This window comes from Dermacentor variabilis, chromosome 8 (genome assembly GCF_050947875.1).
Source record: "Dermacentor variabilis isolate Ectoservices chromosome 8, ASM5094787v1, whole genome shotgun sequence".
Classification (NCBI taxonomy): Eukaryota; Metazoa; Arthropoda; class Arachnida; order Ixodida; family Ixodidae; genus Dermacentor; species Dermacentor variabilis.
The window spans coordinates 116,942,821-116,967,420 of NC_134575.1; the positions used below are offsets into that span (position 1 = coordinate 116,942,821).

The 24,600-nt window shown below is 45.5% G+C and overlaps 1 pseudogene; it reads right to left on the minus strand.

Moving 5' to 3' along the window:
- The window catches only part of LOC142591542 (fatty acid synthase-like), a 120,480-nt pseudogene extending 96,478 nt beyond the window's left edge, over positions 1 to 24,002 (minus strand).
- Between the last annotated feature and the right edge of the window lie 598 nt (positions 24,003 to 24,600).

The window sequence follows — 24,600 nt, forward strand, 5'->3', positions numbered from 1 at the left end:
ACTTACCCAATTAGTGACTAACGCTACCAGAATCTCTGTCAACACAGCCAACACTTTAGATTTGATCCTAACCAATCGAGCCGACTTTGCTTCAGCAATCACCTATTTACCTAGCATAAGTGATCACTCTTTGCTCATTTTCAACATTAACACTGCCTTTCCTAAACCTGCAAGAAAGAAAAAGACCATACTAGATTATATTAGAGCAGACTTCGATGCCATTAACAATGAATTATCAGTTTTTGCTCAAAACTTCTTCAGAAACTTTAACGAACGCTCTGTGCAAGCTAACTGGGATATGTTCACGGCCAAAGTACACGAACTAAATCAAAAATATGTTCCAAGACGCACCATCACTTCTAATCCTCAAGCCCCATGGTATACCGCCCATATAAGACGCCTATCTAACAGAAAAAAGCGCCGTTATCGTACAGCCAGGCTATCGCAATGTAACGCAAACTGGGACGCATACAAGACTGCCGCTGATGCGTGTGTAACTGCGCTTAAGCAAGCAAAAGATAACTTCCTCTCTAACACTTTACCATCGATGCTATCTACCAATATTAAAAAATTTTGGCGCCTCATCAACCCGCATACCGAAGAATCTATTAACTTAACTGACGCGTCAGGTGACCCTATTCCGGCTCATTTATGTGCGTCAGAACTTAACGAAACCTTTGTTCTCAACTTCTCGCGCACATCAAACACCAAACATCCCGTTCCACTCCGGTATAATTCCCCAACTATGCCTCAAATTTTCATCGATTCATCTGGCGTTGCTAAACTTATTGATGCCCTAAAATTTCATTCATCGCCCGGTTTTGACTGCATTAATGCTAAATTAAAAAAATACAATTGTCTACAGTTCCTTAATACTAACAAAGTTATTTCAGCAGACTCTCGATAGTTCCACTCTGCCAACACAATGGAAAGTCGGGAAGGTGGTTCCATTATTCAAGTCAGGAAGTAGAACATCCCCTATAAACTATCGCCCCATCTCGCTCACTAGTACTGGTTGCAAACTATTAGAACATGTAATCTTCACTAACCTTGTGAACTTTCTCGAGTCTAATTCATTTTTTACACCCGCACAGCATGGTTTTCGTAGGTCATTTTCTTGCGAAACACAACTTGCCAGTTTCACTATCAAACTTCACCATATTTTAGATCGCGCATCAGAAGCTGACTGCATTTTCCTAGATTACTCGAAAGCATTCGACAAGGTATGTCACGGCTTATTATTTTTAAAGCTAACCCAACTGAATATCGACTACAATGTTCTGAAATGGATTGAATACTTTCTTCTTAACCGATCGCAGTTCATTTACGCTAATAATTTTAACTCCCCTTTCAACGAAGTTTACTCGGGCGTGCCACAAGGGTCAGTGCTTGGACCCCTTTTATTTCTTATTTACATTAATGATCTCCCTTCCATTGTATCATCTAACATTCTTTTGTTTGCTGATGACTGTGTTGTTTTCCGCGAAATAAAATCCCCCGACGATGCTAACATTCTTCAGCGTGACCTCTCTAACATTTCTCCTTGGAGTAATGAATGACTTATGGAACTTAATACTAATAAGTGCAAAATTATGCGAATATCAAGAAGTGCCAACTCTCCGCCTGTATACTACCTAAATAACGTTGCGTTAGAAGCGGTTACTTCATATAAATACCTGGGTGTTCATATTTCTACTGACCTTAACTGGACGCGCCATATTGAATACATTACTAACAAAGCTAACAGCATGTTGGGCTACGTGCGCCGTAACTTTTCCAAAACTCCATCTTCTTTGAAATTACTGCTTTATAAAACACTAATACGTTCTAATTTGGAATATGCCGCCGCGATATGGGATCCGCATCATGAAAAACTGATAACTTTACTTGAGATGGTTCAAAATAACGCTGCTCGTTTTATCCTGTCCAACTTTAACCGTACCGCAAGTGTAACAAGCATGAAAGCTAATCTTTCTTTACCTCTTCTAGCATCCCGCCGGCAGACAATTCGTTTGAGCCTTTTTCATAAACTATACCATCACCCCATGCTACGCGATTCCCTCATTTCGTCCCCCAGATACGTGTCAAATCGCATTGACCATCGTCACAAACTTAGCATTGAAACATGTAACACTAAAACTGCATTTCAGTATTTCTTGCCTCGCACATCACGCGAATGGAACCGCCTTCCCGCAGATATAGTCAACATAATTGATAACCAGCATTTTTGTTCTGCACTAGCTAACAGTGTATAACAGGAAGATGATAATACTTGTTCTGTAAATATGCATTGTATTTATTTATGTATTTCTGTTTTGTAACCACTCCCCTCTTTAATGCCTTTGGCCCTGAGGGTTCAATAAATGAAAAAAATGAAACGAAAAAGTGTTTCCGGTTTGGCCCACTGTCGTGGCTTGCTCAATGTAGCGGACAAGACAAGGGCCAGTAGCTGGGGCGAGTAAAACAGAAGTGTGCCAATTTTCGTCAAGATTTCTCTGTAAGTAATTATACTGTTATACGTCAAATTTCCCGCTAGTTCTATGAAAAATAGAAGTATAGTGTTGAGGCATTAGACACATTTCTGCTATGGGAAGAAGTAACGTTCCGCACACCAAAACAACTTAAGAACACGCTGTTTGTTCCGGTGTAGCAGAGTGACAAGGCACGTGACAGGATGGTTCTTGGGGCCTCAGCTTCGCTACATTTATTGTGCTCGCGAAACCATCTACAACATATTTCTATTACGATGTAACGGATCTAAAGCCCATCTAGAATAGTTTTTCCTGTGCGTTACAGTTTGGAGTCGTTGCGCCATCAGTACACTACCACAAAGGAGTCTGATTTTTTATCAAGCGCTTCCATTTTAAGACCCAAGTTTCCATGCGTTTAAGCAGTCTCAATATAGCATTGTCATAAAATCTACAATGATTTTCGTATCCATACATCTATACTTAATAATTCCCGAGGGGATCCTGTGGAAAACAAAGCGCCCTTGGACGCATTCGATATCGTACAGTTAGGGGCACATTGATGCTTCAGAATACCGCTTGCACTCAGCAGTTTCACAGTTACAGCCTAATCAGGAGATATCCGATGTCATCAGTGGCTTGACAGTGTACGCACGCACGCACGCTCGCAGTAGCACAAAAGCATAGCCTTCGTGATTCCGTTCATAACTGCAAGAGAGCAGTCACCGCGGGAACGCAATGTAGACATGACATACTGCTGAACTGATAAGAAACGCTGTCTTACAGGACGCGGCTTCGCCGTGTCCCGCGTTGCTCTTGACCGAGCCGATCTTGAGGGGTTTCTTGCGCTCAGGCGAACAGAAGAATCTGCTTAGCGCAGCCAACTCCTGAGGGTCTCCCACGCTGGTTCCAGGGCCGTGAGTTTCGACGTAGGTGACTTTTAGTGGGTCTACGTTGGCCTCGGCGTACATTTTGCGAAACAGCTCCTCCATCTTGCCGCTTCATGGAACGGTGATCCCTGAAATTAACGTACAGCTCTGTGATGCTACCTATTCTTGTTGCCCCTATGCACATTGCAACATTGCAATCGGACTACCGTCTACTGTAATTTATAGACTAAACTACCTTCGTTCAATGTGGCAGTTATTGAGGTTACTTACTGCTAGAAATGTCAGTATTCTTGCTTCCTACGATCCTCATGTATTGGCGGCTGTGTACGGCGAGCATTTATACAATGATTGCACGCGTAAGTATGTCTGTGGAGTATGGTGAGGAAGATACGACAGCCCATTTTTTTAGAAACAACAATACAAGGGAGTACTTGTGGTGAAGATGCTGCTGAGTGCTCGAATAATCCACCATTTGGTCAGTATATATATATATATATATATATATATATATATATATATATATATATATATATATATATATATATATATATATACATACATACATACATACATGTAGAGCAACAAACGCGTAATGCAAAGGTTGTGGCGTCGGCTCGCACTGGTGATAAGTTTCTTTTCGTCCATTTTTTATTTCTCTGCGATATTTGCTACACGTCAATTTCAACAACAGCGAATTTCCTTTGTCTTTCCTTGGCTTCATAGTCAGTTGGATTTATATGGCCATAATAAATAAAAGTTGACCCCTCCGGTTTCCCTTTCTCTTTCGTTTAAACTTATATACAGGATGCCAACCTATCATGCATCAAGACTTAAGAATTTTAAAACGCCACGTAGCTGGACAGAAACAAGTCAATGTTGTTGACCGTCGCTTGGATGTACACAGAATATTTTTTCTTACATTCCGCATAATCAAATAGTTAATCATAATTATTGATTCATATTCTCAAATATTATAATTAAATAAGAAGTTTCATTGAGAAAATTGTAGAGCGACATGAAGAGCTCCGGGTACAGCTTTTTGCTCCTCAATACGTGCAACATAGACGTGTTCTTACGAGCGTGAAAGAAGCCCGCAAATTCACGCAAAATTGCCACGCGACTGGCCGCTCGAGGCACTTTGCGTGTATTATTGGGCTTATTTCGCGCAAATGAGCAAGTAGCATTTAGCGAACTACGCCAACGCCTGCAAACGCCTCCCGTTCTTGCGCACTTCGACCAGAATGTTCTCACAGCACTTCAAACTGATGCGAGCAATGTTGGTCTGAGTGCCGTACTGGTGCAGTGGCAGTAATCCCCTACGGTAACCGAACTCTCTCTGGCACGGAGGAAAACTACACAACCACCGAGAAGGAATGCCTTGCCGTTGTGTGGGTGGTTATGAAATTTTGCCGCCCGTATTTGTACGGCGACTCATTCAAGGTTGTCAGCGATCATCGTCCTCTTTATTGGCTGACTAACTTGAAAGCCCCATCTAGCCGTCTGGCGCGCTGAAGGCTTAGGATTCAGGAATTCGGCAGGAGCATAATTTACAAATCAGCAAAGAGGCACACTGACGCCGACTGCCTCTCGCGATCATCTATGGAGTCCGCAGGTACTGATGACGTGGACTCGGACGCTGCATTTTTGGGCGTCGTCGGCGCCGTCACCATTTCACAATAGCAGCGCCACGAACCAGAGCTGCTCCCACTCATTATATTTCTTGGAAGGCCAAGGTAAAGACGCTCCGCGACTCTATGTCAGGGGACTACCGTCGTTTTGCCTCCGGAACAGTGTGCTTTATAAGAATTTTTCTGCCAGGGACAGCACGTGCCTGGCTGTACTACCAGCATCCCTTCGAAAAGAAATAGTAAAACTAGTAAAACTAGCATACCACGATGAAACCAGCGCAGGTCGTCTAGGCTACACGAGAACATTGCCGACTGCGACGGAAGTACTGCTGGCCGAAGCTACCCGCTGCTGTAAAACGTCACGTACAAACATGTGCGGACTGCCAAAGAAGCTAAACGCCTCCCGGCAAGCCCGCAGGTTTCTTACATGCGGTCGAGGTACAAGGCCAGCCATTGGCCCAAGTTGGAATGGATTTCCGGGGTCCACTTTCAACTTCTACAGCGTGCAACAGAAGGGTCATTGTTGCCACCGATTACCGGACGCGCTACGAGGAGACAAAAGCTACACAGCGGGGCACAGCAGCGGAAGCCGCTGATTTTTTTCATTGGAAACCTCGTGCTTAGGCACGGCGCCCTAAGTGTAGTCATCACAGATAGGGGAACTGCCTTTACCACCGAATTCCTTGACTCGGTTCTCAGACTCAGTGGTACAAGCCACGGGAAAACAACCGTATGTCATTCACAGACGAACGGACTTACAAAGCGCCTTAATAAGACCCTCGCAGACATGTTATGCATGTATGTTGACGTGGAACATAAGAACTGGGATCAGATTTTGCCGTACGTAACACTCGCCCAAATACCACTCGACAAGAAACTACTGCAGTGACCGTTCAGCTTCGTCCACGGTTGCGAAGCCACGACAACGCTGGATGCCGTGCTGACGCACGAGTTTCACGACATGCCTACCGACGTTGACGAATTCACTCAGTGCGCGCAAGAAGCGAGACAGCTTGCCCGCGTACGTATGTGCATTCGCCAGACCAAGATGCCAAACTACACGATCTTCGACACAGGCACGTTTTCTGCAGTCCCGGTGAGAAAGTATGGGTTTGGATACCCATACGCCGTCGTGGACTTTCAGAAAAACTCCCGATACGGTGCATTGGGCCGTACAGAGTTATCCGCCGCCTGAGCAACGTAAATTACAAGGTTGTTCCTGACAGTGGCAATAGGACCCGTCGTCCCAAGCACGTACCCCAAGTGGTGCATGTGGCGCGAGCGAAGTCGTACCTGTTGAACTAACTTTTGCTTTTTGTGTTTTGGTTTTCTTTTTTGCGCTTATTGCTCCGTGCTGTTGTACACCGCCCTCATACGCTTAAATTGCGCATCGGAACGATGCCGCCTTCGGAGGTACGCAAATGCCGCGTCACCATTCCGATAAAGAAGAGGAGAATCCGAGTGTGCGTGAGCCTTTTTGTCAAGGCGCAGTGACGAAGAAATCGCGGTCGCTCTCGGTATTAAAAAGGCGTCCTGCCGCTGTGCCTCTCGAATAGTGCTCGACGACCCCTGTTTTCGACTTTACGACAACATATATATATATATATATATATATATATATATATATATATATATATATATATATATATATATATATATATAAATGTGTGTGTGTATAGCGAGTACTACGTCAGCATAATCGTCCCATATATAATTACCAGGTGAAACCCATTCCGCGCCACGTGGGTCCCCATATTATGCCACGCTTATCTCGGAGGCTTCCAGTTCCATGGAGGTTCACTTCTTGCTAGTGTGCTCTTTACAAAAAAGAAAACCAAGGAAGAGCGCGTCGATCGTCGTGCCAGTAAAACTTGTATGTACGACATCCAGGGCAATGTTTTTCTGTATACTGCCTAAAGGCGAGACATGCCTATTAGGCTACATTAAGGCTGCGCATCCAAAATGCGGGTTTAGGAAGTGACCTACGTGTGTCGACCTTTTCTTAAAGTTAGGCGACCTACGCACACACACACAAAAAAAAACGAAATTAGAAGTATCCCAAGGCCAGCTTATATAAAGGGTTAAGAAACAAAGATGACTTAAAAATCAAATTCTCGGGTATTACGTGCCAACCCCTTGATCTGATTATGAGGCCCGCCGTAGTAGGGTACTCCGGATCAATTTTGGCAACGAGGGGATTTTCAGCGTGCCCCCAATTCCCGGGACATGGGCGTTATTGCAATTCACCCCCATCGAAATGCGGCTGCCACGGCCTGGATTTGATTCCACGACCTCGTCCTTAGCAGCGCAACACCATAGTAACTAAGCCACCGTGACGGGTATGAAGAGCACTTTCAAGGTAACTATCAGTCATTAGATGCTGATGATAATTAGATGGCGGTTCTCGTTAGATCGCCGAGGCTCAGCAGTATGTAGCTTTGTCATTTTTTGAAATAGAAAAAACTTTCGAAAACACGACGTGCCGAATCAGTATAATTCATGGCAAACTGGTTTATTTCCTAGAATTCTGGTTCGTGTCCTAAAAACTTTAGGTAACCATATTATTCCACACAATTCCAGCGTGTCACGTCAGAGATGGCTAATTACTTCTCAAGCAATGCCGTTACCATAATGCCGTAGCATTACATAGATAAAAAGCTGCAGAAATTCTGAGAATTGTCTACTAAAGCATAAGTACTGCTTCTCTCGGCTGTGACTTCACTTTTGCTTATTTTTACTTAATTGCTTTTCCTAGCTTATGCACGTCTACTCGTAGCCTTTCCGGTGGCAAAGAATGCCAGTGGAAAATGGTCAGATTTTCACGTCGCATCCGACCCATTCAATGTCATTGCGCCAATTGAGCCGCAACGTCGAGCGCGAGGGCGCCTCCCCGGAGCAGATTGGTTGAAACGGAACACCAGCTGCCACAGTAGCGCGTGAGGCTTTGCGTGAGGGGATAGTGCATCGCCGCGATGCCCTGTCACCTTGGCTGTCGCTCTTCAAGCCTGTGCTATGCGCGCGTTCCTTGTTCACGCAAGCTCTCGCCTACGTTCTGACTACGCCTCAGTAAGGCCACTAAAAACGAGCTCCCTTGCCCGCGAGGTGTTCATAACTCGAAGGACGCTCAGCAGCAGTCAATTGCACGTTGTGCTAACCCAAAATTTTAAGTTGGCCCACATACAAACTTCTTTTTGGCCCACCCCCTAAGTTAAGCTGGCCCATTCCGAAATTTAGGTTCGGCCATCCTCAAATTTCAACTTGGCCCACCCGCTAATTTTTGTTGACCCAACGGCAAATTTTACTTGGCCCATGTCCAAATTTCAAGTTGTCCCACCCCGAAACATAATCTGGACCAAGTCGAAATTTTAAGTTGGCCAACCCCTAACTGTCAAGCTGGCCCACACCCAAATTTTATTTGGCCCACTTCCAAATTTCAAGTTGACCCAACCCCAGATTTCTAGTTGACCCAACGCCATAGTTTAGTTGGCCCACACCTACGATAAAGGCCCCTTTCATTTGCTAAGTTCTATATATCACTATGGGTACTCTAAGTTTATTTTATTTGTAACGCGACAGCGTTAAGGAGCTCGTGTCGCAGAAGAGCCGGTGTCGTCGGCGTCGGCGGCGTCGGCTGTGAGCGAAAAATGGCGGAAGGCAAGTCATCAATAAAAACAACTTGCAAAAGGGGCTGGGTGGGAATCGAACCAGGTTCTCCGGAGTGTGAGACGGAGATGCTACCACTCAGCCATGAGTTGGATGGTTCAAAGTGGGACAAAAGCGCCTCTACTGAACGCGGTGTTGCCTTAGAAACGTGCCATAGAAAGTTATACTGCGGTGTATATAGGTAATTATGAGCATGTATATTACAGAAGTCACAGTTAAACGAGTACCGAAGTACGTTTCCGCGACATTCCTTCTGCACTTGGCGCACACGCAGAGCCATCTTGCGGCAAACACAGAAGACCGCCTCCTCGCAATGTACGGCGCTGCCTCGACAGGTGGGCGCCCGCTTCTCCCCTTCGTCTCGTTTGAGCGCATTGGGGCATTGCGGGGACCGGAGTGAGGATGCCCCAGTACCCTTGCATTTAATAGGGTTTTCTCGCTCTCTCCCCTTCCAACTTCCAGCGTGCGTCACTCGAACCCTCGTGTTTAGGCGACGCGGCTGCTCTTTCCGCTCACAGCGCGATTCCTAGGTGCAGCGTCCGGTGCGGGATGCCTCTTAGGTGATCGCTGCGCCGTAGCGCGTCTGGTGGGAAAGCGTCCCCTGCGATGTGCGCCGTGCTGCTGGCGAGGAGTCGTGCTTCTGCTTGGTGCTCCCAAGCGAGATAGAGGACGATCCCATCGAGGCGTCAGCCCCATGATCGCGTCCACCTTCATGGCGCGTCGCCCGATCACGACGTTTGGCTCGCGTAGATTGTTTCTCCCTCCGAGACACCGAGTTCTTTGGTTCGTTCCGCTTGCTCAGGCGCACGTTTCGTCGCCGCGCCGAACAGTGCATTGCTCGGCGCTCACCGCGTAATTGGTGGGCGAAAAGTCCGATGCGGGGTGCCTCGTAAGTGATCGCTGCGCCGTAGCGCATTGTCTTATACCCCTGTCACACCGATGCGGCTAAAGTCCTTTTAACTCCCTTCAACTAAGGACGCCTTTATCTCGAGGGAGATGCGCGCCATGTCACACGGCATCCTTTAGCAAAGGAAGTTTAAGGAAGTTCCTAGCGAAAGTAGATGGAAGATCTCCCTTGCAGACTGAAGGGAGTACTCTTGTTCCCAGCGTACTTGAATTTCGAGTCAAGACATCACCCTCATTTTTATTAATTTCACTTTTACCAGCAATTATAACTGTTTTATTGCTTATAATACAGTATTTGAGCACTGACAAAGATATTTGAGTTGAGCAACTACATTCGACTCTCGAACCGGGCGTTCTCGGAATGGTTGCTGCGTTTGCTAAATTGTATTTGTATTTTATTTTGTAAGAAAATACAAGTAACCAAAAGATTTTAGCAATATATAACGTCTTTCTTTCATGAGTGCGCACGAGGTGAGCCGCGCCTAATGAATCCCCAGCGGCAGCTTTCAAAAGCTCGCTTATAGGCCGTGTGACACGGAGCTAACTCCTTTGAGGTGAAACTCCCTTGCGGTCCTTTAAGGGAAGGAAGTTTGAAGGAGATCCGAGTTGCCCGTGTGACGCTGGTATTACACCCCTTGACGGGTCGACGGGAACGCTCTCGCGTTCCACTGTTGAAGGCGAAGCTTAAGCGTCCTCCAATTTTTTCTTTACCGTTTTCCTTTTTGCTTGAAAGCTACCCATCATCTAGATTTACGCTATCATAACAATTAAATGTCTTAGCAAATTAGGCATCATTGCATAGACCCAAGGCCTTGCACTCTTCGCGTTACAGGTCTGGGGAGCTCGCAAAAGAGTGCTTGCGCATTAGAACTGGCCAGGGATGTGAAAGCCAAGTTAGTTATTTGCAATGGTGGTCGGCTATAAGGCTGTGTTAAAAGTGTGGGCGGGCCCATACTGATGTCAGTGCTCTATAAGTGTCCGAAGAGAGGTCAGACAAAAAAATAAATGAGTTGGCCTTTATCCACGTGAAAATGTAATCTATCTTCCGCGACGCAGCCATCGCTGTAAGGGTCACGGACATGGTATTCACCGCATGGGACAGGAGAAGAGGCAGCTGATTACCGTCACGTAGACATGCACGTGAAAGAAGAAGCGGTGGTGCTGGCGCATGCGCTGCATTGCGCAACGCACTTCAACGCTATTATTTTCACGCACACAGTTTTGGCGCCCATATAAGCAAACCTCACCTTGCACCTTGTAGCCGTCCGCGTTGGCCTTCGCGTTAACCAACCTGGCGTAGATCCTGCGTGCTTCAGAACCCCGCTGAAGAAATATGGTTCCTATGGCTTCACTTCGCACGTAACCATCCGCTGCGCAAAACAAAAAAATATGCACGGTTCTTTGACGATGTGTTTACAAGCGAACGGCTTGTCTATGTTAATGCAAATATTTCCAGTGAACGAAGGTAATGGAGAAACGGGAGGAATGTACTTGCCGTCACGTGATGAGCAAGGGATCACCGCTAGAGTAGATTTCTATAGCAATGACCGGCTGAACCACGTGACATGTTTCGCCCACCATTTTGCGTAAATTAAGCGAAGTGCTTCGACGCTAGTTTACGCGTATCACACTGGATTGGGTTTTCCGCAAAAGTAGAAAAAAGTTGTCTTATGACAAGCGCTTCAGTACACACCCACTTGTCAGTTTCCTATGCGGGGCCCGCACAATTTATTCTACCAATCTAAAATGGTTCCTCAATTTCTTTTTTTTTACGTAATACCAAACGGCCCACAAAGCGAACAAGCCGGCGTTTGCAATCTGCAGCAGCGAAACGCATCTGAATTCCCACTGGCGCTGACTCCACGTCACCAGCTTGCCTCAACGGAGCAGAACTGGCGAAAGGGAACACCAGCTGCCACAGGAGCACGCTAGGTGTTGCGTGATATGGGGAGGGCACCGCCGCGACGCCACGTCACCGTCGCTCTCGCTCACGGAAGCCGGCGCGTAGTCGTTATCTCTCTTCTCACCCACGCTGGGTTTAGCTTCCGCGCGCACGCCTGCGAGCCCAGGTGGCCGCTGCTGCTTCCTCGGTCTCTCGTAGCGCAGGACGTCGGTGGCATGCGGCGTTGGCACCGCAGGATGCGGCTGCTTGCTGGATGGTACATTACTCGCCGCGCAAAACTCGAACAACCACTCGGAGGCGTTCAATTGGACATTATTTCTTTCGCACTCCCAACTCATCGGAATTGATTAGGTGCCCTCGGCTTTGTTCGCATTACTATGCACAAGATGGCAGAATTTGGGAATGGAGAACTTAAAGAGTACAAGACTTATCAAGTGGACGGGCTACTAACATTCCTAAATGCGCTGCAACGATGTCAGAAAAAAAACAAGGTAAATAAGGCAAAAAAAGCATGTCACATATCCTAACGCTCCTCTAGTTACAGTTGTAAACGCCTGTTCAACACTTTATGCTGAGTGGGACGCAATAACGCCATTAATCACTTTTACAACATGTCGCATACACTGCTAAACAATTCTTGTCGAATGTGGGCTGACAATATATTGCCTAAATGTTGTGAAACTTGCAAGCAAAAAAGGATAAGAAAAAGGACAGCTCTGCATGATAAGCGTCGGGGCGTTTGCGGACTGCATCTTTACGTTAGCGTGTCGGATTGATTTTTTTTTATTTCAGGTGAAGAATCCGCGTTTTCGGTACAGAATAGCGCTATTTGTAAAATTGAGCATTTTCAAAGTGATTCTTGCGCCATCTTTTTGATTGGTTTTGAGGATGGCATAAAGGTAATAAAACTGAGCGTTCTTTCAAATCTGTTTTATGAGTGGGCGAAAACGCGGTACGCCACAACCAGTAAACAGCTAAATAGTTACGCATATCCCACGTACTGCCGGACTATGCGTTAACGGGAAATGTTTGCCGCACAGTGTATGGCGGGACCGAATGCACAAATGGTTTTCATTCGTAAGGGTTGCTTGTCACGGCTCGGCTGCCTTCCCTAACAACAGATTAGCTGACATCCGCCAAAAAAAAAAGTACATCTAGCCAAATGGCGTTTTGGTGAATACGCGGTCCTGATAACGTGCTCCTGCGTTTTGGTTTCGGCGGGATTTAGTTTAGCGCGGTTGCAAATTGCTCAGAAACCACCAGCAGCAACATAATTAAGCATACAGCTCGATACACCCATCCTGTTAACCACAATGGCGAAATGAGGCTCCGAGCACCCTCCCTGCGTAGTAGAATACCGTATCACCACGTCGCGTACAACGAAGATGTCCCTCTTCAAATTGCCTTTGCCGGTGTGGCGGCGAGTGTGCGGTTGAGGGTGCGTTCCATTTGTGGCCGTCTTCGAATCAGTTTGACAGCTATGAACGGAGCTTCGAGTTAAATATTGTGACACGTTTCCAATTAAATTCTGTGACTTGATGCCACCTCAGGTTAAAAAAAAAGAAGGATGAATGAAGCTAGTAATAGCTATAACTCAGAGTTCGCTCATGCGACCCACCCCCTCCCCCTTCCTGAAAACTAAATCACAACGTGATTCATAGACGAAAAAAAGAAGCCCCACTACACATTCATGTGCGGAGGCAAAGTTTCCACCACGCTTCCTGGTAGACTTCTCAGTCGCCATCACCTTTGGATAGCTACAGGTAGCCTGCATCGCACTTTAAGGTGGTAGGACACCGTCACAAGTAAAAATTTTCTTTGCAACTGATTGATACAGTTTTTGTTTCTTTTTACATGTTCTGAACGCCTAGACATTAAGCATCGCATTGAAAAAAAATCTTCCTACCAGCATTACTTGGGGATTTACAATGAGTTTTGCAACTCCCTCGTTCGTAATGCGAAACCGGAAATCAGTACTATTTCTTATATGTAAATATTATTCAGAATTATTTCTCCTTTTATGATGTTACCGAGCAGCCATATTAACCCAATGAGACTGTAGTGCATCTCATGCGGGTTCCAGCTATGAAGGTCGTGCATTTTGGTCTCTGCGTTGTTTTAACATCTTTAATAGAGTTTGAAGATTTGCTTACGTTTTGCTGAAAACAAGACTTTCCTCCACCTCATGTTGCGCAAAGTTTGATAAATTTTTTTAATGAATATCTGAATATAAAAATTTGCACACTCATTCCTCACGTAGAGATGTGCGCAACAACTAAAAAAATTCATGCAAGATTTACACCTCATTTTGCCAATAAACTGGGTCTAAATTGGCAATGTTTTCGACTTTGCTTAGCTTTTTGAGCATCCCTTTATTAATGTTTATCACATTGCACTTATCCTAGTTCACTGCATAGGTCCCACGCTGAGCTACATAAGTGCTAAAGCTTTATTGAGTTCTGCAGTTCATTAGTTACTTATTACTGCTGGCGGGAATAGCTATTTTACCACATTTTATGACGAAAACTGCCGGCCAAGAAATAAAATGAACCATTTTTTGCAATTTATATAGTTGATTAAGTTATGTCATCATCAGCCTGGTTACGCCCACTGCAAGGCAAATGCCTCTCCCATACTTCTCGAACTACCCCCGGCCAGTTGTATTCACATAGGACGTTGTGGCCAAGTACTGCACCAGGGTGGCCAATCCTGCTCTGGTGAGGGAGTGCGCTACCGGTTCTGGTCACCGAGAATCAGGCCGCACTCTAGGCCTGTTTATGCAATTTTATCAACACGCGGTTTTTTTAATCCGGTGGAAAATTGCGAGGCACCGGGATTCGAACCACGGTCCTCTTGCACGCGAGGCGGATGTCCTACGCCACTGTTGCACCTTATGTTGCGTGCCAACGTTGCACCTTGTGTTATGTAAGACATGCTTATTGAGGAGAAAGTGGTTATTTCAATCCTGGCTGCTGATTTAAAAGAAAGTTTTGTGTGTGGCCTGCCACGTGAATTCGATACTGTCTCCTTTGCCAGCTTTTTCAGAATCGGCCATCGTAGTAGCCACCATAATGTTTTACCTCTAATCGCGTCTTCACTTCGTCATAATTGGTATGACTCTGAACATTACCGCTGGCAGCTTCGCTGTTTATATAGCCGCCCATAGCGGGTTTCCGAACAGACTCCGAAGTCACCGCGACGCCGAACAACGAATACTATAACTCTAGCAGCGAGCCCCGTAAAATCCGTGGACGTCGTTCTCCCATGGGCCAGGTTTCAAGTATGGTGAACGACAATAGGCTCGAAGAGTCCCGACTGGCGCCACCTGCCACCGCTGTTTATTTACAGAAAAAAGCCGCGAACAATCGTGCCACGCGCTCTCATTTGCCGCGCTACCTATTTCTTTCCATATGGGCAAGCAATACTGTGCAATGACTAGATAGCTATCAAAAGTTTACCTTTCTCGTCGAACGACTTGCTCTTTCCGTCGTCTGACAGCAGGCCGAAGCGGTACAAGGTCAGGGTTGTGAGCGGATTGAGCAGGATACTGCAGCCTCCCACGATGGCGGCCTCGCAGTCACCCGCGCGAAGAGACTGGAGCGCTAGGCTGTCATGCCTAGGACCATGCTGTCATGGTCGAGGAGGATGCCGAGTCCACCGTAAAGCTTGGCCCTGATTTGAGAAGAGAGAGTAAGTGTCATCAGATCACCAGCCTTTGGTGACTTCTTAGGTTGCGAACTCACACACTTTTGCTGAAATCCGAACAAGACCAAAGTTCAGGGGAATAAGACGGCTTTCAGTGGTCGAAGCAGAGATGTCTCTCTAGCCGTGAACCAATCTTTTTTTTTTCAAGCAGACTTGTCTTTGTTATATGATGAAATTTAGAAACGCGGTCGACAAGGTGACTTGTCATGTAGTCCCATAAAGATCACTAGTCCTCTTTTCGTTAGCTCCAGCCTGACACATCCTTTGTTCGATATATGTTGATCGATAAGACGGCAGCTCTTTCCTGGCTTCTCTAAATGATTACAACGAAGGCGCCAAAAACAAAAGAACAACGGACGAAGGAAGGCGAGACACAGGAAATCCAGGGCTCAGTTCTCTCTATTCCCGGAACTTTACGCCGAACTCCGGTAATATTCATATATGCATATTGCGTGTTTCTTGTCGACGATGCACACGGGCGCACAGACGAAGACGACAAACGCTCTCTGGCTCTCGAGCTTTCGGCTTAACTGGCCAGCGCTGCAGTTATCCTTTGTAAATATACCTTGTAAATAGCCTCCTGTTATTAATTGTTCATTCGCGTAACAATATTGTGAAAAGTCATCCACCTGTGTGCAATAGATTAAGCTGACGCGATCACAACGCCGACAATGGCATAGTAATAGTAACGAGGAACAGGGTGGCGATGAATTGATAAGGGCACTGCGATTTGAGTCAGATCAAACGCAATTAATAGCCTCCTTTGCGCGTGTAAGACATATAATGACTGCTGGACAGATAGCCGAGCTGCGAATGATGGCTACATCGCCATTCCATGGTGCTCCTACGAACAATGCTGAGTATGCAGTTCGGTTACGACAACACCAAGCTTTTATGTAGAAGGCTCTCAAAGTGAACACCTCGTTCCCTTGAAGAGTGACTTCTTAGGGAAACAACAGATGTGCGATTCGGTTTTATATATGGTACCATAAATTTGGTTCCATATAAGTATATGGTACCAGATAAAGGTACAGCACAGACAAAGCTCTATTCTAACAAAAATTGTTTCCTGGAAGAGGCGGCTTCGCCTTCGCATATGCTTCTTGATGCTAAGATTTACGAGAAGTTCTTGCTTCGATAGTGTACCCGAGTAGAAACGACAGGATGCTCTTCGACAAAGTTTCACTAGTAACCACCTCTCTTAAGATATTTTATGCCTATGATTATTCCTTCGGTGCTCGATAATGAGCATCTCACACATGACGATGAAGGAATGACGACGAGGGAACAACCACGGTGACATGAAGACAATTGAATGACGACCATGTAATGACGACGCTGGAGTGACACCGATGGCTTGGCGACGCTGGCATGACGACTCAGGACACATGAAGTCAAAATGACGACTGTGGAACGGGCGCAGCACCATCAGGACAACTGCACAATGACCAAGGATTGACGACGACATTGTTACGATGACGGCTTGACTACCATGGCATGATTACGCTGGAGCAACGAGTACAGTGTGCTGAAAACTTTATGCCAAGGCTGAAATGAAGCCGGTCATACGATGACGATTGAATGGCGATGGTGGTGGGACGATCGCATGGAGAAAATGTGATGAGTGTGGTAAAATGATTATAATGGTATCACGATGCTGGAGTGACAATGGTCTGTCGACGATGGGATGACGTCAATTTGATGACGAATCCAAAAGAACGATGCAGGAATGAGGACGACGGCATGGCGACAGGGGCATGATGACAATACAAAAACAATACGGCAATCAATCACTACGACACATTCACGACGATGTAATGACCACAGCGGCATGACGGCGAATTTCTGGAGTTGAAGCAATGAAGACAATCGAATGAGTACGAAGACCGGACATAGACGGTATGATGACGATGACTCAAAGATGGCGGACCAATGGCGACGGTTTGATGACGCGTAGATAGCGATATATGGCGGAAGAATGACGATTACATGACAGCGAAGGAATGATTGTAATGGCATGAGTGCAGTGAAATGACGACGACGGCAAAGCATTGGTGGTGGCTTGACGTTGGAGCTCCCATCCGCGCTGACGTGCATCAGCAGCCGGCGCGGTGCGCCTCGATTCGCACTACATCCTGTGTTCGTTTGAACTGTGCCCGGCACTGGCCAGTGGTTCGAGACTGTACCCAGCAGACAGCCGGGATAACAATGCCCCGACGTCGACGGCATGTCGACAAAGGAGCGACGACAGTACGATGACGACGACTGTATGTCGGCGCTGCGTGACAAGGATGGCGTGATGACAATGGGGTGACAAAGCTGGAATGACAACAATGCAACGACAACTGAGCAATGACGACGACAGCGTTACCACAAATGCATGAAGATAATGGAATGGCGATACTGTGATTACGACGACAGAATAACGACAATGAAACGATCAAGACGACACGGTAACGCAGGAATGACCACTAGTAGTGGTGTATACCAATGTCATTCAATGTGCGAGCCATTCGCAAGACAACAGTAGCGGAAAAGCCGAAGGAGTAGGCATTGAAATGTTCGCTTTAAAATCGCTCGCAGAGGGGATAATAGTTCGTAATGGTTGGCTTTGTATTTTTGCTAGGCAACGCAATATCTATAATCGGAAACAACTGACCTGCAAGAAGAGCTGTCTACTGCCATGAGGTAAAATTATGCTCAGGGGCAGCGCCCTTTTAGTGTATTATGTACTCCTCTTCTATGGCTGCGGGAACACTCATATTTTGTTGTTTACTTTTAAACACCAAAGTTACGCCACTTTTTTCATTCCTGGAAAAAATACCATGTCACCCCATGACGTTCAGTTAACCCTATTTTATTATTACGAAGTCACTGATGCATTTCTGCTGACAATTTTCCGGTCGATCACATTGATTAACAAGCTGTTCAGTCAGTCGCTAGCTCATTCGCTAGCTCACTCACTTGCTCCCTCCCTCCCTCGCTCCCTCCCTTCCTTCCTTGCTCACTCACTCTCACTCATTCATTCACTAACTCGCTCACTCACTCACTCGACCAATCGACTGATCGATCGATCACTAAATCAATCAAATATATTGTGAATATATAAATAAATAAATAAATAAATATTTATATGAATAATATATTATACAGTACATAAACGAGGTATTAAATCATTATATAAATAAAGTTTGCGCCAGCTGAAGAAATGAAGTTGCTCTGGGCATTTCACAGCGGTAGTATACCGTTGAAGTCGAAGCAGTAGGAGACTCGATTCGAGAACATGTGCAGCGACGCTCCGGTTGAGACGTAGCCATCGATCGTGCCCGCGTTGGACCCGAACAATGTCATCGTCTCGGACAGTGCGCAGCCGACAAAGACGCCTATATTGCGTCCTCGTAGCGTCGCCGGATCGTAGCCAGCATCCACGATGGCTTCGTGCGTCCTCTCTAAAATAATGCGCAGCATAGGGTCCATCAGCTGCACTTGCTTAGGCGGCACCCTGAAGAAGGTCGCATCGAACCGTGACAAGTCTTTGATGGTGCCCATCCTATCGGGCAGTCCGAGAAAACCTGTAAACGGTAAGTCGCACTCATTACAAAAACAAGCTTTCCTGGTTTACGTTACGTTCGACTACGTAATTTATTCTATAGACAATCACAAAAATGGCTCCTGCTCAGCTACCTAAACAGAGCAGGTTGCAATTGATGCAATCGAAAAAATTTGTAAACGTAGAAGTCGTGGAACATCTTGTAACATTTTAGTTTTTTGACACATGTTTCTAGGGTTCAAGACTATATGGAAGAGTAATTTCTAATATATTCTTATTTTTAGAAATGTACGGGCGTACGAAATTTGGGCGCCTTAGACGCAGATGTTTCAGACGTAGAAAACCAATGTATACAATGTTCCAAATGTACTGTTTGGTATAAATGAGAGAAAACTGTTAACCCTAATACCTGTTGTGGCTTCTGCAGTTCTTGAAATAGAAGCTTGATGAGCAATGTTGGCGAGAGAAACTAGCTCGATGACACTATAAAATAAATTTTGCGGCTAGCTGCTGACTACGTTGTGTCCTTGCAATATTTTAGAGCGGTAGCTCTACCACTTCAGGAACGAACCAAGACAAATTGGCAGTGGCGTAGCTCGGCTGTGCCAGGATCTACATAGCGAAAGCTAAGGCATAGCATGGTTAGCCTTAGATAATCTTGATTGCAAGTCCAGGTTAGTCTGGCTGTCTAGCTATGTTGCTGCGTTTAGCCAGTCGTTCGGCGCGCTGTTCGTCTGTTTCATGGGTGATTCGTTTCCTCTTCATCTCGTTCCGATGTCGATTCTAGTCCTCCTCCTGCTTATCAGAATTGTCGCCGCCCATACTGCCGCCTCAACTAAGGTTGCGGCGCACGCGAGCTCTCCTTTTCAATCCTCCGACAGGGTATCAGGCATGCGACGCAGCTGGCGAAGAGAACGGAGGCGAGCGCAACGACGAGGAACGCGGCGCAACGTCATACCTAACGGCGGAGGCGGAAAGGCGAGGCGCTGCGCAGCGGCGGAACACCTGTGACTCGGTGCTACTAGTGGCACATGCGCAGTTGTGACTAGGGAGCGAGAGAGATAGAGAAATATCCGCGGCGAGGCGCGCGTTGTGACGTCATTTGCCTCCTCGGAGTACCGCCACGGCGAAATCGCAAGTTCGCGGCCAGTATAGCTTTCGCTTTAATAAAACACCTCGTTCCGTCAGGTTGGCCTTCAAGCTGAGCCACAGTCACACTGGGACCTTGCCTGCCACTACCGGCGGCTGCTGCGTACGCCGCGTGTGCGCCCATAGCTTGAAAGCGATCTGCGATGCGTACAAAGTGCGCCGAGTGCTGGTAACTTCGTATGCGCTGTGCTTTTGACGCTTAGTTCACGTTGAAGCAAGATGCAGTATGAAGGTCAATTCGCTCGCTGGTGCCACCGTGCTTCCTCCCTCCACCGTTTTCACAGCGAGTTTACGCGGTGATCGAGGGAGGTGTGTTCTTGTTTACGTGCGCGTGCGTGACACCATGCGCGCTAATTTAGTTAATAAGCAAATTTTACAAGTTTTTATGGCCGATAAAACTACATCCACTGTCCTTCTAAAGGTGTCCTTCTAAAATTATGATTTAATTGTTGCATGCCTTACCCAATACGTTCTAACTATGAGCACCATAATTAAGTGTACTGTAAGTTGTGTGCAAATATCTAACAGGAGAGGCTGTACGAAGACGTTGTCCCTTTAAAAAATAATATGTGTGAGGATTCTTCAAGTTGAAGGCGATTGATACGGTTCTAGCGTAGTTTATGTGCATTCCGTTTTGTTATCACTATTGCACAAGCTCATAAAACTTATCTTTCAGTAGAGCTATGAACAATTATTACATGCAGAGTAAATTACACTATTAACGAACAACTTTGCCATTGCTTATTTCTCCACCTTTCGGGCATTGTCACAGGTTTAAATCAGAAGCAAGGTTGATTCAAGCACGAAACCTTGCGAAGCAACGGCAGAACTTTATGCACGACTGGACTTTTCCCCTTCAATTTCAGTAGCAAAAAACTGGCAGTAACTTAATTATTCTTACGTGATTTGAATGCGAAAGCATAATACCTTCTTTCAGTGATTGGTTACGTTCATCACGCGATACATAACACATTGTCACGCGCGCCTCACAATTCTACCTTAATCCGCCTTAATCCGCCTTGCTCTAATTTGTACCAGCCTCAATGCACCTCGTTTATTTTTTCATTTATTTCAAGTACCTGCGGCGGGCGAAGGCATTATTGGAGTGGGGAATACACAAGTGTTACATAAGCTCGATAAAATACCCGGAACTGATCAACCAAAAATAACACAGCAACAGAAAAGTTCACGTCGCTATATATTCAACAAAAATGCCTTGAGCGATGCTTCAGTGCGACAATCATCAATTTCCTGCGGTAGCTGATTCCACTGCGATATAGTGTGTGGGAAAAACGAGTGCTTGAAGACGTTTGTTATACAAGTTATTTCTCTTATCGTTAAAGAGTGGTCACTTCTGTGAGAAAAGAAATGAGGTGGCAAAAGGTAAGTTTCCTTATCTATTTTAACCATACCGAAATAAATTTTAAAAAGCATTTCTATTCTCATGTTTTGTCTGTGTGTGCTGAATAATTCCCACCCCAAGCTATTCATAAGTGCAGTATTACCAGAAGTAAAGTCACAATTATTACAGACAAAACGCGCTGCGCGTATTTGTACATGCTCAAGCATATTAGACTGAATTTTGGTTTCCGGGTCCCAGGCCATACAGGCATACTCTAATATGGGTCTTACGTTCGAAAAGTAAAGTAGTTCTTTAAATTTGGGAGGAGCTAACCGGAAGTCGCGTTTAACAATATTTAGCACGTTTAAAGCTTTCGCTGTAACACATTCAACCTGCTTAGTCCAAGTTAAAGTCGATGAGAAATAAACACCAAGATACTTATACTCAGTTACTCGTGATAGCTGGACATTGTCTAATGTATAATGAAACAGATATGGATCTTGTTTACGCGTAAAGGATACGCATTGACACTTACTGTTCTTCAAAGACATTTGCCACCTAACGCGTACACCAGCATGTTATACAGTTCGAATTGCGTTGCAAGTACTCGTGGTCAGTGGCAGATCTAACGCAGTGATAAATCACACAATCATCTGCATACGGACGCACTTTGCATGACACAACCTGTGCGATATAATTGATGTATACCAAAAACAGCACTGGCCCGAAAATAGATCCCTGGGGAACTCCCGAATAACAGCAATATGATCAGATTGTAAGCGATTAAGTACAACACGTTGCATGCGTTCTTGTACATAATACTTAATCCAATCAAGCAATGAAGGAGAGATACCGAGGGATGATAGCTTATTTAACAACAAAACATGGGGAACATAATCAAATATCTTTCTAAAATGTAGAAATATACAGTCAGTCTGTACACCGAGATCGAATGAATGATAAAGATCGTGGCTGAATTCTAGGAGCAGTGTCGAACGAGGGCGATCAGACCTAAATCCATGCTGATAGTCATAAAAAAATTAATGTAATGTTTTCTACATGTTTTGTTATGGCACTGTATACTATGTGCTCCAGTGTTTTACTACACACACTCGTTATAGAAATTAGCCTGTAGTTGGGGACAATAGTTCTTGGGCCACTTTTATGGATTGGTGCCACGTTTACAACTTTCCATTCCTTAAGTAAACAAGAAGTACTCAACGATTTCTCTAACATAATAACCATATAGTGGGCGATTATGTCAGAACAACCTTTTAACACATAAGAAGGTATACCATCAGGACCATGTTCTAATTTTCACTAACCTTAATCCACTTTAATGCTCGTTAATATATCTTGTTCTATGCCTATGCCAACCTCAATTCGCGTTCATCTACTTTAATCTGCCTAAATTCACTTTAATCCAGTTAATTCCCTTTAGTTCACCTTAATTCACTTTGCTCCGCCTTCAGACACCTTCCTCTAACTTGTTCTAATTCACATTAGTTCAGATGGTTTCACCTCAATTCCTCTTAATTCACATTAATTACGTATATTACTGCTAATTGATGTTGTTTTACGATTTACGATATTTTGTATTACTGCTGACGTCCTACAAGACGCTGATGACGTGACATTAATTTTCGGTACCACTCATTCCTGACGACGCCGGCTTTTCTGCCTCATGAGACGTATAATGCTTTCGCATTAAAAGAAAAAAGAACTTAGAAAATACACGGCTGAGCTGAATTCTCACCTCACCTATCCGTAAGGACAAGGTATAGGCAAAGGCTGCGTGAAGGTTCACAGTGTTTTCCAGAATACAGAAATGGTAAACGGCGGAGAAAGAAAGCGAGGGTGAAGATATGCCTTCACCGTGAAAGCAGGCCAAGAAAAAGAGGTTCTGCAGTCACACGACACACACAACAATCAACTGGGAGTGTTTGTTTTGCAAGAACTTGTGCAGCAAGGGAGCACCATGCTTTAAGTTCAATGCAGAAGTTGCAGGGAGTGGACCAGTGAAGCCGGCTTGGTGGCCCTTGGGACCGACCTCACGGGCCTCGTTTGCAAGTAATAAATAGTCTATTTTTGGACTTGTCTCACTTTGCCACGCCTTGTTATAATTCGTGCGTACGATGAATATTCTTGTAGAACACAGTGTTTTGCTAGTTGGTGCATCGTATTTAAGAAAGAACCAGCCAAAAAAAGACGTACACAGGAAACATCCAAGAAGAAAATACAAAAACAACGTGTTTTACTACAACACCTTTCTCACCAGCCTCTTTCCTGTCTTCTTCTAGGTTTCCTGTGTGCGTTTTTCTTTGGCTGGCTTTTTTCTTAAATACGATGAATGTGTTTGACTTTTGCACATATGTAAGCTTGAGAACAGCTTCGCAATCTTTACCCCTGATTGCGCACATTTGTTCGCATCTCTCGGCATGAGTGGCCGTTTTGCGCGGTCGCGCAGGGGCAACCGCGTGCGAGCCAGTCACGAAGAACGAGAGAAAAGCAGAAGACGAAAGCAATCATAACAAAGGCGGCACTTCTTCACCTTTCTGAGCTTTTTCAGTCAACTCCAACAAGATGAAAGAAGCACAGTTCGTGGGGCAGCTCAAAGCTGTGAAAAATGCCGCTTTCTTTCCAGTTCCCCAAACCGTTTGCCTACCTCGCGGCCAACGAGCCTCATCGTCGGTAATCAAATCGACGCCCGCGATGAGCTTCTCCTTGAACTCTGAGAAGCTGTCTGCTTGAGGGTACCGTGCCGAGATGCCGGTGATGAAGATGTCCTCTTTGGTCATGGTTTCCTGCGAGCGAAAAGAAGGATTGCATAAATAAGCATTCTTTTTTTCTGTTGGGAAGTGGGTGGGGGCTAGGCGGAGGGACACGCCTCTTGCTACTCTACTTTGTTCTTTGGCAGTGTTAGGTTACAGAGGCTGTATTCGCCTGAAAAAAAAAAGGGGGGGGGGAAATCGGTCGTTGCTGTCTTTAGGCTTTTGTTCTACCGGCTCCCAACCACTCTTGTACCTGATACCCGTACCCGAAAGCTCTCGCGCACATAGCCATTTCTCTGCCGCAAAATTAAACGACAAGTGCTTTGACATGAAGCAGGGTCGACGGGGCATGATTTTTGCGAAAATTGTTACAACCTTGTAGGAGACCTTTGTGTCATCACGGGGTGGTGAAAAGCCCCAAGGTGAAGCACATTTCAAGCAGAGCTAGATGACGTCGCACTCCGGGATGCAACATGAACATAATAAGCTGCCACACACGAATGTGCTGCCATTTTTCCTTTTAGGTAAAAATACGAGGTATTTAATGCAAGGAATGCAGTACGGCGTTTACCTATTTTGCGACCGTGGACACGTGACTGTGGCCATCCGCTTATATTTAAATCAA